We start from the raw sequence: 15,110 nt of genomic DNA on the forward strand, positions 1-15,110 counted from the left end.
CCGCCCTCCCCGCGCCGGGCCGCCGCCTCAGCGGAGCGAGAGCAGCCGGCGGGCCTCGGGGCAGCGCGGCCGGAGCGGAGCGGAGCGCGGCGGAGATACGTACGGCACTGGCGCGCGGCGGGGCGGCAGCGGCGGGCTGAGCCGGGCAGGGACATCCCCGTCAGTGGCAGCCATGGAGCCGAATCATTTTGGGTAGGAGAGAGACGGAGCGAGGAGGGAAGAAAAGCGACGGCAGCCCGACGAGAGAGTCCATGAAAAGGAGGAGGGAGGGGGAGCCGGGCGGGCAGCCGCTCTCCTCCCTGTGTCTGGCCGTCTCTGGAGGCGGCTCCGCTCCGCACGCTCTTCCTTCCCCCTCCGCCTCCTCCCCTTTATAACAGGCGGCACCGCTCTTCCTCCGTAACGCCCGGCCTGCCCTTGCCTTCCTTTCTTCTTTCCCTCGGGCTCTCGCGGCTCCCCGGCCGCCGCGGGTCTCTCCCCGCCCGGCCCCGTCTCCTCACGGAGCGCTGAGGAGGAGGAGGAGGGCGCTGCGCGGGGCTGCAGGGGGGAGGGGAAAGCTCGCCAAAGGGGAGGGCAGGCGAGAGACAACGTAAGATGGCGGCGGCCGCGCATGCGCGCCCCGCTGGCAGACATAAAGCCCGTCTGGCTCGGGCTGACGGAAATAGGCTCGGCTCGCGTGGCGGAAATTGCCGAGCGGCGCCGAGCCCCGTGCGGGAGAAGGAGAAGGAGGAGGAAGAAGAAGGGCGGGGGTGTCCCCGCGTGGCGGCGCTCCTGAGTGGGGAGGGGGCGTGAGGTGGTGTGGGGGGGGCGCGCGCCGTGGAAATGGCGGGCGGGCGCCTCACGCCCCAGGTGCTTCTCTCCTCCGTCCCGCAGCATGACTCTGCCTCACATGACGCGCCCGCCCCCCCCTCCGCCGCAGATTTATTCAAGTTATTCATCACCTTCGTCTTCCTCCCCTCCCTCGGTCCAGAATATTCCTGCATCCTCCTCCCTCCCGTGCACGGGGAAGCTGGAGCCGCCTCGCTCGGGGCCGCGCTCCCTTTGTGCCGCCGCGCATCCCCCTGGCGGAGCGTCCCCCGCCCCCCGGAATGGCTGCCGTGGGGACGGCGTCTCGGTGCCCCCGAGGGTGATGGGGTGAGCTTGGTGCCGGGCGCAGGCAGCTGGAGGCTGGTGTTCTGGGTGAAATTGCGCCTGTGGCTGTGTAGAATCAATCACAGAATCCTTAAGGTTGGAAAAGACTGCTAAGATCATCCAGTCCAACCATCAGCCCGTCCCCACCGTGCCCACTGACCGTCACCCTCAGTGCCACATCCACACGGTTCTTGAGCACAGCTCCAGGGACAGTGATTCCACCACCTCCCCGGGCAGCCTGTGCCAGTGCCTCACCGCTTTGAGAAAAACAAAAACCTGAATTCCTAATCTTCCTAAATTTTTTAAGCAGCGTGTACACAGGAGCTTCTGAAAAGAGCGCGAGAGGGAGTTTCAAAATAAAATGATGCCTTTTTAGGGTATTTTTAAATTGCTCAATAAAATTGAGGTGACATCCAACTGATGCGCGCTCTCTGTTTCAGTGATGGTGTCTCAGCAGGGAAGCAGCAGCTCCTATTCCATCCCAGAGTCAGGTGATGAAGCTTGACATGGGCCTGGGCTACTTGCATCCTGTCGTGTTGGTGCTGCTTTAGCTCTCCTCTGTCCAAAACTCAACCTGACATGGCTGCCGTCAGATCTCTGAAGACACTGAATGCTTGTGTATTGGCCTTGAGGTTTCCCTTAGCATCTGCATGGCTGCTAGTGTGCTCTAGTGAGTGCCCAGCAGGTGGGTAGGTACCTTGTTGCAACACAAGCACAATGAATTCACATCCCAGTCATTGCTCCACCTCTCTTCAGCAGGGCTATCTCCAGGAGCACTTTCAGAGCTTCATAGATTGGGTGTTCTGCTTTCCTACAGAGGGGGAAAACTCCGTACCTCAGTTGCAGGTGGGAGTTGAAGATACCCTTTAAAAGCATGAAGGTTTAAATTTACCCCATCTGAGTCAGTCTGTGCTACTGGGGACCACACTTAGGAGTGGAAGGGCTTGGCAGATTATTTTTGTCAAAGTTGGACTCAGTGATCCTTTTGGGTCGCTTCCAACTCAGGATATTCTATGATCTATGATTCTCTTGTTCTCGAGGTGGATGAAGTGTGCATCTGTGCCAGGAGAGGTGCTCATGTTTCCCACCTTCTGGCAGCACATCCTCATCTCCAAATGTAGTTTTTCATGAGCTGGTATTGTCTCAGTCATGGCTTTGAAATTCTTTAGGTTTCATGAAGGGCAGAGCTTAACTGACTCGGGCTAATTCTATGACCTGACAGTCAATGGGACAAGTGGGGAAAAAGGCAAGAATTTGGTGTTTACTGCAAGTGAATATGTAAATACACTGTGAGCAGTAGTAGGGCTTTAACGGGAGAAGTTGGGAGAGTCCAAACTATGATATCACATAGCTGAGTCAGTAGAGTTCTTGTGGGAGATGTAAATGTGCATTCCTTCAGGCAGAGAGGAGATTTGAGTCTCCCATGTTCAGTGTGTGGTGCTTAATCACCAAGGTATTAAAAAAGCTGTTTTTCTAGCTCTATTTCATGAAAAGGGTGAGGATTCAAGGTCACATACAGTGGGAGCTTTTTGCTGTCCCTTCCTGAATTTCAGCCTTCCATCTTGGCTATCTCTGTCAAGTAGATTTTTCAGTTCTCGGTCAGCGTGGAAGACATGTAGTTCTGAGAAAATCCCACCTTTTGCAGCCCAATTGTTTTTTTATCTGTGCAGATGTTCAGCTCATGTCTCTAGGTACCTAAAAGGCAGACCTGTAGCCCTTGCTCTCTCCATGCCTCTAGCGTGCTGCCTATTTACAGACAGTAATGCGCTCTTTGAAGCACTTGGCATGTAATTAGATAAGATTCTTCCTTTTCTGAGAACAAGGCAATATTATTTTTTTAAAGATGATAATTAGAACAGATTGAACTACCTGAACATGTTGTGAGTTGCATACAGGAAGGCATTTTCATGTAACCCTCACAGATTTCAGGAAAAGTCACAAAGGTGCCCACAGTCTATCTACATGGAAATTGATGCAACACTGAGGACTTATAAGTCTTTGAGATGCTAAGTGTGTGTAAACATTTTTGGGATGAGAGCCTGAGGTTGCAAGCCAACTGCCATTATAAATTCCTGTTCTGTCTGCTTACAACTTTCCCAGAACAATTTCCTTGAGGGATTAAGCCTTCTATGATTAGTCTCAGCTCAAAGATGATACTTTTGAATGTTTGAACGAAGGCCAACTAAAAGCACGTAGTCTAAGAAGATGGATAAATCTGTTTTTAACCTTCAAAATCTGTGCAGAAGTTACTCAGATTGAAGTATGAAGTTTGTATGTGCCTAGTAGACATCAATAAGCTTGCAAAAGATTATTCAGGTAAGTTACCTGCCATTGTTTTGGGTTACACGCTTCTTAGTACAGCATGTGAAACATCTTTAGATTAGCTCCACTTAGTTATTTTATTCCACAAGAGGAAACAAAGAAATAGAAAGTGATATTTAGACAAGTGTTAACTAACTTGCATTACACGATCAATGGTCAGTTAACAATCCAAATATCAGTTTAGACTAGACAAAGCACATGTGAAGTAGCCTGATGGAAATATTTTATAAATGCTATTCATAAAAATTAATGTCATGTAAGACATTTTTTTCCTTGCTTATCATTTTTCACCTGGGTACACGCTTACAAGTATACTATTTTTTTGCAAACCTGTTTCAAAATGGATTTCTCAGCTCAAAGATTTATTTTCATATTCATTAGGAATTGTGAAATTAAAAATAAACTGCTGAAATTCATAATTCGTTTGCTATACATTTTGTTCAGTTGTTGTTATAAGTGGGAAAAGAAGTTTCTAATTTAAAACACCAGACAGTTCAAAATCAGGCAGCAACAGAATTAACCACCTTCAAGCAGAGGGTGTTGGATATTAGTGAAATTACTCTGCAGTTATTCCACCTGCTGTTTTTTAAGCTGTATCAGTCTAATTTTGGAAGAAGAGGTGCTCCATCGCTGGGTGGATCCAGCACCTTGTCCACCATAGTCAGTGCTGGTGACTACAGGGCAGTCCTGTATTGCCTTCATTAACTCAGCTGGATACTGAAGAATGCTGAAGGGTTGGAAGTATAGAGGAATCCCCTTGAATTGCATCTTGTACGTACACACTTCCCAAATAAGCAAGCACAGGAGGGACTGATGGAGTCTTTGCTGCCAGACTGGGAAAGTGAGTGTCTGGAAGAACTCTGTTTCAATGTTAAAATCTTGTAATTGAGGTTAGTTCAAGAAAGCAAGATCTTCACAGTGTAGATATTTACAACTCAGCTTTCCAAATATGCAATATTTCTTCAGGCAGCAAACGACAAGCCTTGTTGCCACCAAGATTCTTCAAGGATACCAGAAAAAGCAGTGTTTTAATATTTCCTTTCTTTGACTCCTTTACTATGTGATGCAGTTGTGTGTTTTTCCAGCTACGTGCAGTATTTTGTATTTTTGTATATAGTTACAAAACCAGCAAACGGGAATAATACTGTGGTTTTTTAACTCAAAATAAAATCAGAATCATAGCAAATCAATCTGACAGGCATTTTAAATCAAGTGTAGCTGCTCATAAGTATTTTTTAAAACTTTAAAGAAATTTTTATGATATGGATCTACTGTTACTTTAAACAGAAAGCTTTTCCATGTTCATTAATATTGCTGACTATAGTTGCTCTCCTAAGTTGATTTGCATTGATTGAGGTGTGTGCAACTATTTTCTTCCTTCTTAGAGCAGTATTCATAAGAAAACTCACCTTTCAGTTGAAAAAGATGTAGTTCTGTTTCTATGTTTTCTTGGAAGGTTCAGGTCAAATCTTGATTTTCCTTTCTTGTTTTGTTTTCAGCTGGCTGATTAGTTGGTTGATTGGGTTTATTGATTGGTTCCAAAACACCTACTGAGATGTTTTTCTTTATTTTAATTCTTATGAAATAATGTCAAACCTTTTTGAATGGGAGGTTTTCTCACAAGTTTCTAATAAATGATCACAGAAATTGACAATTTTAGCACTTTTTTTTTTTTTTAATTGATTTCCCTTATGTTGGTCTGTTCCAATGCCAGTATCCTCAAAATCATATCTTTGTAGATCATCTGGAGAAGTCATTTGTAGTCATTCATTATACCTGCACTTGGGGAATGGAGCCAAGCAGGTAGTCCCTTTTCTATTTTAATTAAGGATTGCATTCAAATTCAGCTTTTATGAAAGACTTACAGAAGCTTTTCTCATCACTTTAAACTATGCAGACCACATGCATAGCAACACAGTGCAGAAACAATGGATAAAAGTAAATCCTCTGCCATTTCGTGTCTGATGCATTACCATCAAACCAACCAAACCAACACCATGCTTTCATCACTGTTACTGTCTTTCTTTCCTTTACTTCTCCATTTTCACCTGTATTTGTAGTCAGCTGATGAAGTTGCATCTTACAACAGAGCCAAGTTCTAGAAAGTCTCTCTCAGGTACTTCAACCTATAACTGTAATAGGTGCAGTTCCATTGTAATCTGGGGTCATTTAATTAATTTTTTGTAAAATATAGTTTGTAGATTGTTAACTGTTTGATCTTTGATTAGTCAGCCAAGTGGTATATGTAATTAAACTGAAGATCAAATAGAACAGTGACCAAATAATTGAAAAATTGTCCTGTTGCTAAATAGGCCCTCCCCTTTTTTACCTCTGTAAAATCTGTGAGCAAAGTGGAAGGTCCAACAGGTTTGGTTTGTTGGGTTTTTAGTTTCTTGGTATGGTTTTTTGTTGTTGTTAGCTTTATTTTTCATGAGTTAATCAAAAAGATTTTTTTTCACAAGATTGTTTAATAGTATTGGAAAGTGGAGCCCTTTTAGGTCTCTGTGACAAAGACTATGCACAATTGCTTTCTTCTTGCAGACCCTAACTCTGATAGAGGAAAGCATTTCAGAAAAAGATGATTAGTTTAAGAACATGCTCATTTCCACTGATTACACTAGAAATTCTGTGATGTGTAAAAGTTCTGGCAGTTTCTGGTAAGGTAATAAGGTAATAAGGGTAGATAACAGCAGGACAAGGGGAAATGGTTTTAAGTTGAAGGAGAGAAGATTTAGGTTGGATGTCAGAGGAAAGTTCTTTACAGAGAGAGTGGTGAGGTGCTGGAACAGGCTGCCCAGAGAGGTTGTGGATGCCCCGTCCCTGGAGGTGTTCAAGGCCAGGTTGGATGGGGCCCTGGGCAGCCTGGTCTGGTATTAAATGTGGAGGTTGGTGGCCCTGCCAGTAGCAGGGGGTTGAAGCTTGGTGATCCTTGAAGTCCCTCCCAACCCAAGCCATTCTATGATTTATGATTCTGTGTGGTCTTCTTGATGCATGATCAGAGGTGAGTGTATCCATTTCAATGAGGCAGAAATCTTAGGATTAGGAGTAAATAAGTAGATTTTTGGATTATTATTTTTTCCCTCAAACACCAGGGTTGTTCATTACAGAATTATTTACAAAAGCAGAATGTGATGCCAGTTGGTATTTAGCACAGTCACATAATTTTTGCTGTTATAATATAGTAACTGGAGGCAAATAATAATTCCTAGTGAAGAGTACAGAGCAGTTCTTCTTGAACTCATTTAATTGAGACTTGTGTATCTTCATTTCTATCTCCCTTTCTACTGTGTCAACACTATGTCTTCCCACCTAAAATATATTCTGGGGAAGCAAATATTTGTTTGTGCAAATCCAGAATTTTCTATTGGACTGTGCTTGAGCAAACTTAAACTTTGTTTTATATATGCATTAGTTGTAGCATAACTGGATAGCTTACTGAAAGCAAGCACAGACTGGTCACGAGCACAGCAGAAGTAAACATTATTTTTGTGGGCATAAACTATAAAAATCATATATTTCTGAACTGTTATTTCACTACTGAGGGACATACAGGCTTGTTCACAGTAATAGTAGTTGCTCACAGTAAGAGCAGACTATTTGATTCCTCTGTTTATCTGAGGTCTTTGGTTTGCTTCCCTATTTTATAATTGTTTAGGCATTTTCTCTTGGATTATCCCTGCATTTTAAGTTGCTGTGACACTTTTGCTTCTGCACATATTCACTGACATGCACTGAAAAGCTGAATTAAATGTTCTTGCAATAAAATTTAGTGAGGAATAGACTTGGGATTCCCAATTCAAGCACCAAAAAAAAACTTGACTCTACCAATTTCAGTAGGGGAAAAAAAAATCCTGATGATTCAAACATTGTAGTCAGAGGCTTAACTTCAGTCAGGTGAATAGTCTCTGACTATTAATTTTTAGTCACCAAACCCCTAAAAACTTAACATAAAATATGTAAATATTTGCAGGCTCAGAAAACAAAAAGATGAAGTATTTGCCTAGGTGCGGCCTTTTGTAGCCTTAGGATTATGCTGATCTTCAGTTGGTAACAGCACTGAGTCCTTTTTTATGGTACTGCATGTACTGCTAACACAGGGATTCTTCACTATTTTTGAAAGATGCTAGTTCTTTGTTTTATATAAGCTTTGTGTATTAGCTTAACAATCAGCCCTGAATATTTCACTGCGTTAGCATCAAGTCACATTACCTCATTGCCAGTTTTACCTATCACTAAGGCATTTTAACTGCTTGAAAATTAACTTTTTTAAATGGTGTATCACACTAAAAAGTATGTTCCTGTTGATTAGAGTATGCTTTATTTCTACTTGTATGTAATACCTCTTCGAGTTCAGCATGGAAGCACTGATGAGAGTTTGAAACCCATCAGCATTACTTGTCACATCTTTCTGTAAGGTGAATTCTTAGATAATAAATGAGAAAAGCAAGAAATGATGTCAAAACAGGCTTCAAACTACGCTGATCAAGGAACCCACCCTACTTTTGTGCTACTGCACCTATTCTGTGGGACAAAATACTGCATTGCCCTTACTGAGGGCATTGTTTCCAGCAGCTATCACTCCCTGCCTGGTGTCTCCCAGTGACTCAGTTGTCTCATTCAAACCTTCTGTAAGAAATGAGACAGACATGGACAATCTGCACGTTAAATTTCATTCAGAAACACCCAGAGTGCTTCCTTTTGAATTGGCAGGTGTCTTTTCAGCAGCTACTGAGGATCGTCAAAGGGGAATCCTTGGTGAGATGGCTTTTAGCAGCTGAGGCAGTGTGGAAACCAGACAGGTCCAGGATATAACATGGGGACTTAATATTCCCAGGAAAAAAGTTCAATTGCTTAGTTCACACATTTAGTAAACATGATTTTATATGAAATAATAATGTTTGATGACATCTGCAAAGATGCTGTTGCTAGTATACCTATAAATTGTAATAATTTAAGGATATAGTGGTACTAGATGTCCAGAGAAATGCAGCAAAAGTGATGTTGGAGAATGCTGGAGTTTTCTGGGAATAAACTGTGTTTGTGTTGCATGTGGCTGCAGGTCGAAGCATTCAACCACATGATAATAATCTCTGGCTGTTGAAAGAATAGGGGAGATCTGTCGAAGCAGGAAAATATTTCAGACCCAGATTCAGCTGCCCCACATCCCCAGTGAAGTACCTGATTGAGCAGTGTTGCTGTAAAATTTATGGTAAGGGACAGAAATCTTCACCTGCAACTTCTAATCTTCTACAGCTGGTCATTTTTCTCCATCAGCTGCTAGGAGAGCCCAGGGTAATTAGGTGTTTAGTGTATGTATCTAAGCAGGGACCTAGAGTAAGGTGGGAGGCATTTAAACTAAACATCAGAACAGAGAGTTTTCAAAATACATGAGACATTCACAGTGAAACACAGCCTGCATGAAAGTGATAGAAAATCAACTATGGAGGCACCCAAAATCATCCAGAATATACCAATAAAATGTTCCTGTAGAGAACAATCCTGTGCTGAGAGATCTTGTATAATGTAAAATTATTTCTATTATTAATAAATACAATAATCTTATTTGGAAAAGAACAATAATCTGTAATTAAAGGTGCTTGCCTGATACCAGGATTACAGGTGATTATCCAGTGCAGGAAATACTGTGGTTTTATTCCCCAGCGTAGTGCTGGGAAATGAAATCACATTCTTTATACACAGTAATATATATGTATAAATATATGCATTTTATATACATAAAAAGGTGTTTTTAATGTTGCACAAAACATAATGATACCTACTTTTTATTTCCTAACTGCAACTTGGTGGTGCTTTCAGCACCTGCTAATTGACACTTCTGAATCCTTGTGCTGTCAGATGTCATAAACATCTTCTCTGAGTCAGGATCAGACTCTCCTGGACACCTGAGAGCTCCTTCCTCTGTTTTTTGTCCTCATTCACGCTGAACTCACTGCCATCCGCATAAACATGACCTCCCAAAGCAAACACTGGCAGGTAGATGAACACAGATTTGTGGGCTGGGCTCTGGCTTCAGTGGCATTGCCTGTTCTTCTCTGCTGTTCATCCTTTGTGTTTGAATATGGTGCTGCTTCATGTTGATTTAAAAACTGTAAAAGAACTGAATTGCTCGGCTTGTATCTACTATCCTAACATAAATTTTACCTGTCATTTACATTATTTGCTGTGTTCCCAAGCGCACTGAAATGCGTTCATTGCTGTACTGTTAGTTTCTTCTTTTTCTCATTTGTCTTCTATCCTACTTTTCACTTCTCTTTTTTCTTTTTCTCTTTTTTGATGCTTGGATTATTTTCTTTCTTTGTAAAACTTCCCCTCAGTTTAGATCAGCTGTATCTTGTGTGCCCGTAGCTGCCACCACTTTCAGAGTACTGCTTTCAGACTTCCAGTCAGACCAGCTTCTTCTCAGAGAGGGTCACAGAAAGGTTATGGTGCCTCTCTGCTTCTCAGCTAATCCTCTGAGGCCTAGAAACAGGTTTTTCAAGCAGAATAAATAACTCTGCTGAGCCATTACACTCATTACAAAGTGTTAAATAGCTGATTTCAGTGTTTTTGTAGACAATGATGAGTGAATACTGCATTTTGTTTCTTTTTTTAGCCTGCTTTCCTAAGAAAACAAAGCTTACACAACTGTTCTGCCTGGCTGTCCATCTGCTTGTCTGTCAGCTTCTCTTTAATAACTTTGAACCTGTTGGCTGATTTCAGCCTGGGATAGAGAGAGATCATAAAGGTATGCTCACCCTAAAGTTCATGCACTTTTACAGTTTGGCAGTGGACAAAGTCCTAACACCCTGCTTTTGTGGGGAACGGGCATCCCTGCGGCCATTCTGGGTCTCACAGTTGGTGCTGTTGGCTCTGGCCAGCCACCACACATCCCTTCCCTAGGAACAGGGAGCTTCAAGAAGGGAATTCTGCTGCAGAAGGGAAAAACACCGACAAACTGGGAAGGAAGGAGACCTACTCAGTATGGGGTACAAAGCTGTGTAGGCAGTTGAGCTTCGTTATTGCTGCTGTTTGTGAAATGTATGTATTTGTGACAAAGAAAAAAAAAGCTTACTAAAAGGGTTTTTTTTTAATAGGAGTCTTTCTTTTCTTGGAAAGAGTGTGTGCGTGTAATAGACTCACAGTGTGTGTATGTATTCATTTTTCAGCTGAACGGCTCAGTCTGGGATCTGGGTCACTAGGTGCCTCTGAAATACAAACATGAGATGTTAATAATATTGCAGGAGGAATGTTAGACTCTGTCCTTTGGTATCCAAGAGAAGTTGCCTACTGCTTGCAATTTTCAGAGTCCTCCTGGGCATTTAAGTTTCCATCTCCTCTAACTCTTAATCTTCTGCTCAGCATTGAAACAATTTTCAGCTGTTTATTCTTGCAGCAGGCTAGTATCCAGATATCCAGTGTCCAGATACTCAATATTTGTCCTCTGTCTTCCTTTGTGCTGTGGAAGATGAGACTTTGCAGCTGCTGGTTAACAGATTTCATAGTCTAAGATTTTAACATCTTTGTGCTTTAGCTCTGGAGGTCATGGTCTGAATTCTCAGTCATGGCCACAAATAGCAAATACGATAAATCATCTGATTCATATGTTAAGCAATAAAGGTTCACATAATTGCAGTGTCTGAAACACCAGTTGTGGTAGCAACTAATACAAATGAACCAGGGAACAAAATATGAACAGCTAAATGTGGCTCATGCATCTGGCATCCAGGGCTGAGAGTTGCTATATTATATCTGAAGTGGGTTGCTAGTGGGAGTGAATTCTAAATAAGGTGCCATCAGCCAAACAAGTCATTCTGTCAGCAACAGCTTTAATGAGGCCTATTTCCTGGGGATTTGCACTTCATACTTGGGTTCTCCGTTGTCTAATATGGAACCAACCTTGAGCCAAGCTTTTCTTGTGGATGGGGCACACCTCACCTATTTCCTGGAGAGTTTCTCTGCCAGTGTACTAAATTGAATAGTCCCAGAGAACCTTGCTGGCCACTGAAGTTCAGTCATCTGTGCTATAAAGATATCCAAATGATTCTTGGCACTGTTCTGGCCTCTGTTCATCAGCAATCTCCCAAATGATTCCTGAACACAGCTTAGGAAGAAGCTTAGGTCAAAGCCACTTCCAACAGGCAGTCGGTATTTGGGGACTTGTCTGGAGAGCAAGAGCTTTTATAAGTATCTGGCATGGGCTGTTCATTGCCAGCTGACTTTAGTGCCATAGCATGGTCTTGGGAAAGTTTGAAGTAGGAATGTTAAGGTCAGGCTTAAGTTGTGTTGCCATTTCTCATGTCCCCTAGCCTTTTGAATTACATCAATTGAACTGAAGCTTAAGCAGAAAGAAGGTCACTAAGAACTAACACATGCTTTCAAACATATATGTTTGAAGCAATCTCTACGACTGTGGGTATGTGTATGTGTGCGAGCTGCTACTACTAAATCAGATTGGGGACCCTTAGAAATGCAGTAATCTGAAGCCAAGCACCAAAAGTAGAAGACACTTGAATGTTGGATAATTTCTTGTCTGGTACACCTGTCTGAGGCTCAAGTGAATGCATATGTTGTTATATGCAGAATGGTGAACACAGAGTTAGGGCAGGAATGTTGCAATGTCTGAAAGAGCTGCACCAGGACAGTAGCAGCCCGCTGCACAGTCCAAAGCTTGTGCTGTTGCTGCTGTCCGTTTCCAGCCTGAAGTATCCTCCTGCTTTTTGAAAAGAAGACCTTGCAAAGAAAAACCTGTCCTGCTGCAACCTCGTGCAGCAAATCTTCCCAAGTCTGCAGGCAGCTGAAGCAAAGGTTTCAAGCATCAGGAGAATAGTTTGTACTTTCTGTAGCATGAAAACATGAATCCTCAAAAGGAGGATTTAAAAGGTCAGACCATGTTAGGTGGTTCATATCTGGGCTCTTCAGCAGATACAGCTTACGCTCATGGTCTGAACCCGATTCTCACGCTTCCCTTGATGCACCCTCCCTCCTTTCATCTGCTTCCCCCAATGCCTGCTGGGGCTGGTTTATTTTATCATGCCCGAAGAGAAAGAAAGAACACGTCAACATTGTGATTTTCAACTGCATTCCGAGTAATTTCCAAACAATCTACTCTCGAAAAAGGAAAGATTCCTCATGAATTTCCATGACTAGTCATGAAAATGCAGATTCCTTATGACTGCAGTGGTAATTCTATTTATTTGTTGGGTTTTTTTTTTTTAAGAAACCTCTGGCAGGAAACAACATCAGATCAAAGTGACAGCATTAAATATAGGATGGTGCAGCTAGCAAGGGTACAAGACATTACGGACTGCCGAGATTAAAGACAAATCTTCCATTGCAAGGACAGAGTAAAATCAAGGCCTTGAAACTACAGAAAAACCTAAACATCATAGTAGTCCAACTGCTAGAAATATCTCATTGACTGAATGTTAATGCATCTGTGGGACTTTCAGGAGTGATCTTTGAGGGCAGCAGAAAATGGAATGGAATTTAATCTGGAAGGATGCAAGAAAATTATGTCTTTCTCTGTTAGAATCAAAGCCAAGGAGAATTTGGACACATTCCATTACTTAGGATTGACTCAGCCTCTTTTTTGAATTTAGCGTAGTGTCAATTGCAGAGATGCCAACAATGCTAACCATCAGAATGCTGGGAGAAAAAAGCACAGGTGCTCTCCTGCTCCAACTATTTATAGGGAAGGCTTGCAATCATGTGTGATACAAATGCCCTGGTTGAGTTTTTACATTCCAGAGCCCCAAACACATCTCTTCAACTAAAAAACACAGCTTAACAATTATAATAGTCTATGAGTTGCAGCTGTTTAACAGAGCTGGAAAAGAAAAAAAAATAGGTAAGGTATTAAATTTAGCTGCAGGAGAATGGGAAAGCAGAAGTAAATTTAGGAGTCTTTGTAGAAAGTATACAAGCTTGTGAGAATAATATTAAGGCATTGGAGAATTTGCACAGTATGTTGGAGTATAACAGTATTTTATCAGAAGCTTTACATCCAGTCTTTCTCATATTTAGGATGCAGAAAATGCTCCTAGATACAGACTGGAATTTGGATCAGCGCATCTTTCACTTTCTGGTTTCTTCTTGTTGAGGACATTTCAGGTAAACCAAATATTTTTTTCTAGAGTAGTTGGTGTTACTGTTGGCTTTTGAAATTTCTCATAATTTGTTAGATCTTCAGGCAAAAGTTTGTAATGAATGTAAGAAACATCTGGGATTAAATCAGAAGCACTTGCAATCTACTGGAAAAATAATTTAGACCTTTGCATAATTATATGAACGTGTTGCTTCTCTCTTCAACATGACTGCTATTGCCTCAGTTGCCATAATTGTTATTACAGTGTATTTTTAACTGCTTCTTTAAGTAAGGCAAAGCAGATTGCAAAGTCAGCAAGAAATAAAATGTTTTCTTTCTTACCTCTTTCAGGACTCTTCCAGGAGTTTTGCTAAAACTGATGTGCAACACTTTGACCTACTTTGGCAAAGATCATAGACTCTTAGAGGACTTACAGTCTGTTCTGTTGATATTTCCTTGGATATTTTTTGAGGCAGTAACTTGTTAGAAAGCCACATAATCAGTTGTTGAATTCCTGATGGGCAAAAAAGTGTGTATTTAGCAAAAAAAAACCCAAACCCTCAGGCTCCATTCTTGCTGTGTGAGGGCTTTTGTTTGTTCAGATGCACCAGACTCTGTGCAGGCTACCTGCTCACCTGAGTAGTTAGTAGAAAAGACAGCAAAACCAAAAATTGTAGGCAGCAACTCCCAGGATATTCACAGTTCTGTGGGAACACTTGGCATCTTAGAGCTTCTGCCTCCACTCATCTGAACAAGTCGCATCCCAGCAGTACTATGTCCTGCCTTGTGCAGACAGACACTTGAATAGCTTCATAGAGCTATTAAAGTGGTTATGGCAATATGCAGGTTTTGGTGGCAACTACAGACTGCATTCAGTCCTGTGCCTCCTGCTTCTGGTGTGCCCAATAAATAGGATTGTTGGGAAATGATGATTCCCACTGATGATTTTCTGTAGAGCACAAGTGCCCCTGCCAGAGGGGTGCCCAACACCACTGCCTTAGCACTGGCTATAATTAAAGTGCTGTTACCATATTAATCCCTTTGTATAGCAGTGTGGCAGAAAGTGAAAGCCTTGCATCTCGTATGTTACTTTTTTAGCCTACTTTCCAAAGGTCTTGAAATTTGGATAGTTGTTTTCTATAAATGCACATTTTTTCCATTTTTTCCTCCAATTTCTGAGCTATATGCAATTTCTACAATTTTTGTTAAAAACATAGAGATCCCAGTCATATTTAGCTTGTAGAAGCCTAGTACAAACAAAGGAAAAGGGTTACAGTGCAACATTCTGTTCTGATACGGCGTGAGGATGGAGACAAGAGTTGAAGACAGAGAGAAAAGGCAAAGATATTGCATGAAAACCCTATAGTCAAAGCTCTCTGGAGTTTCACAACTGGAAGACACACAACTGAAGGGGACCAGGCAGCCCTGCACAGCAGCAGCTGCAGAAGCTGACTGTACAGCCATTGCTGATACAATAGCACGTTATGATGGCTTTGTAATACTGACGTAAGGTGGGTAGGGAGGTGGCAAGCCAAGCTCCACACCTACCATAACATCATACACAGTGTCTATGGAA

General features: G+C 42.2%; 1 protein-coding gene and 1 long non-coding RNA gene across 2 annotated transcripts in view; one reads left to right on the forward strand and one right to left on the reverse strand.

Moving 5' to 3' along the window:
- TSC22D1 (TSC22 domain family member 1) overlaps nucleotides 1–634 on the reverse strand; it is a 119,504-nt gene extending 118,870 nt beyond the window's left edge. The window contains exon 1 of the mRNA XM_031615658.2: nucleotides 104–634. The gene's annotated coding sequence lies outside the window, so the exon portion shown is untranslated. The remainder of the gene's footprint in view (nucleotides 1–103) is intronic.
- A 12,427-nt stretch (nucleotides 635–13,061) lies between these two features.
- LOC149920228 (uncharacterized) lies at nucleotides 13,062–14,658 on the forward strand. Its single transcript, XR_016470502.1, has 3 exons — nucleotides 13,062–13,297; nucleotides 13,474–13,560; nucleotides 13,886–14,658. It is a non-coding gene; the product is annotated as an uncharacterized LOC149920228 (long non-coding RNA).
- The last annotated feature ends 452 nt before the right edge of the window (nucleotides 14,659–15,110 follow it).

Source organism: Phasianus colchicus, chromosome 1, assembly GCF_987193195.1.
Source record: "Phasianus colchicus chromosome 1, bPhaCol1.hap1.1, whole genome shotgun sequence".
NCBI classification, from domain to species: domain Eukaryota; kingdom Metazoa; phylum Chordata; class Aves; order Galliformes; family Phasianidae; genus Phasianus; species Phasianus colchicus.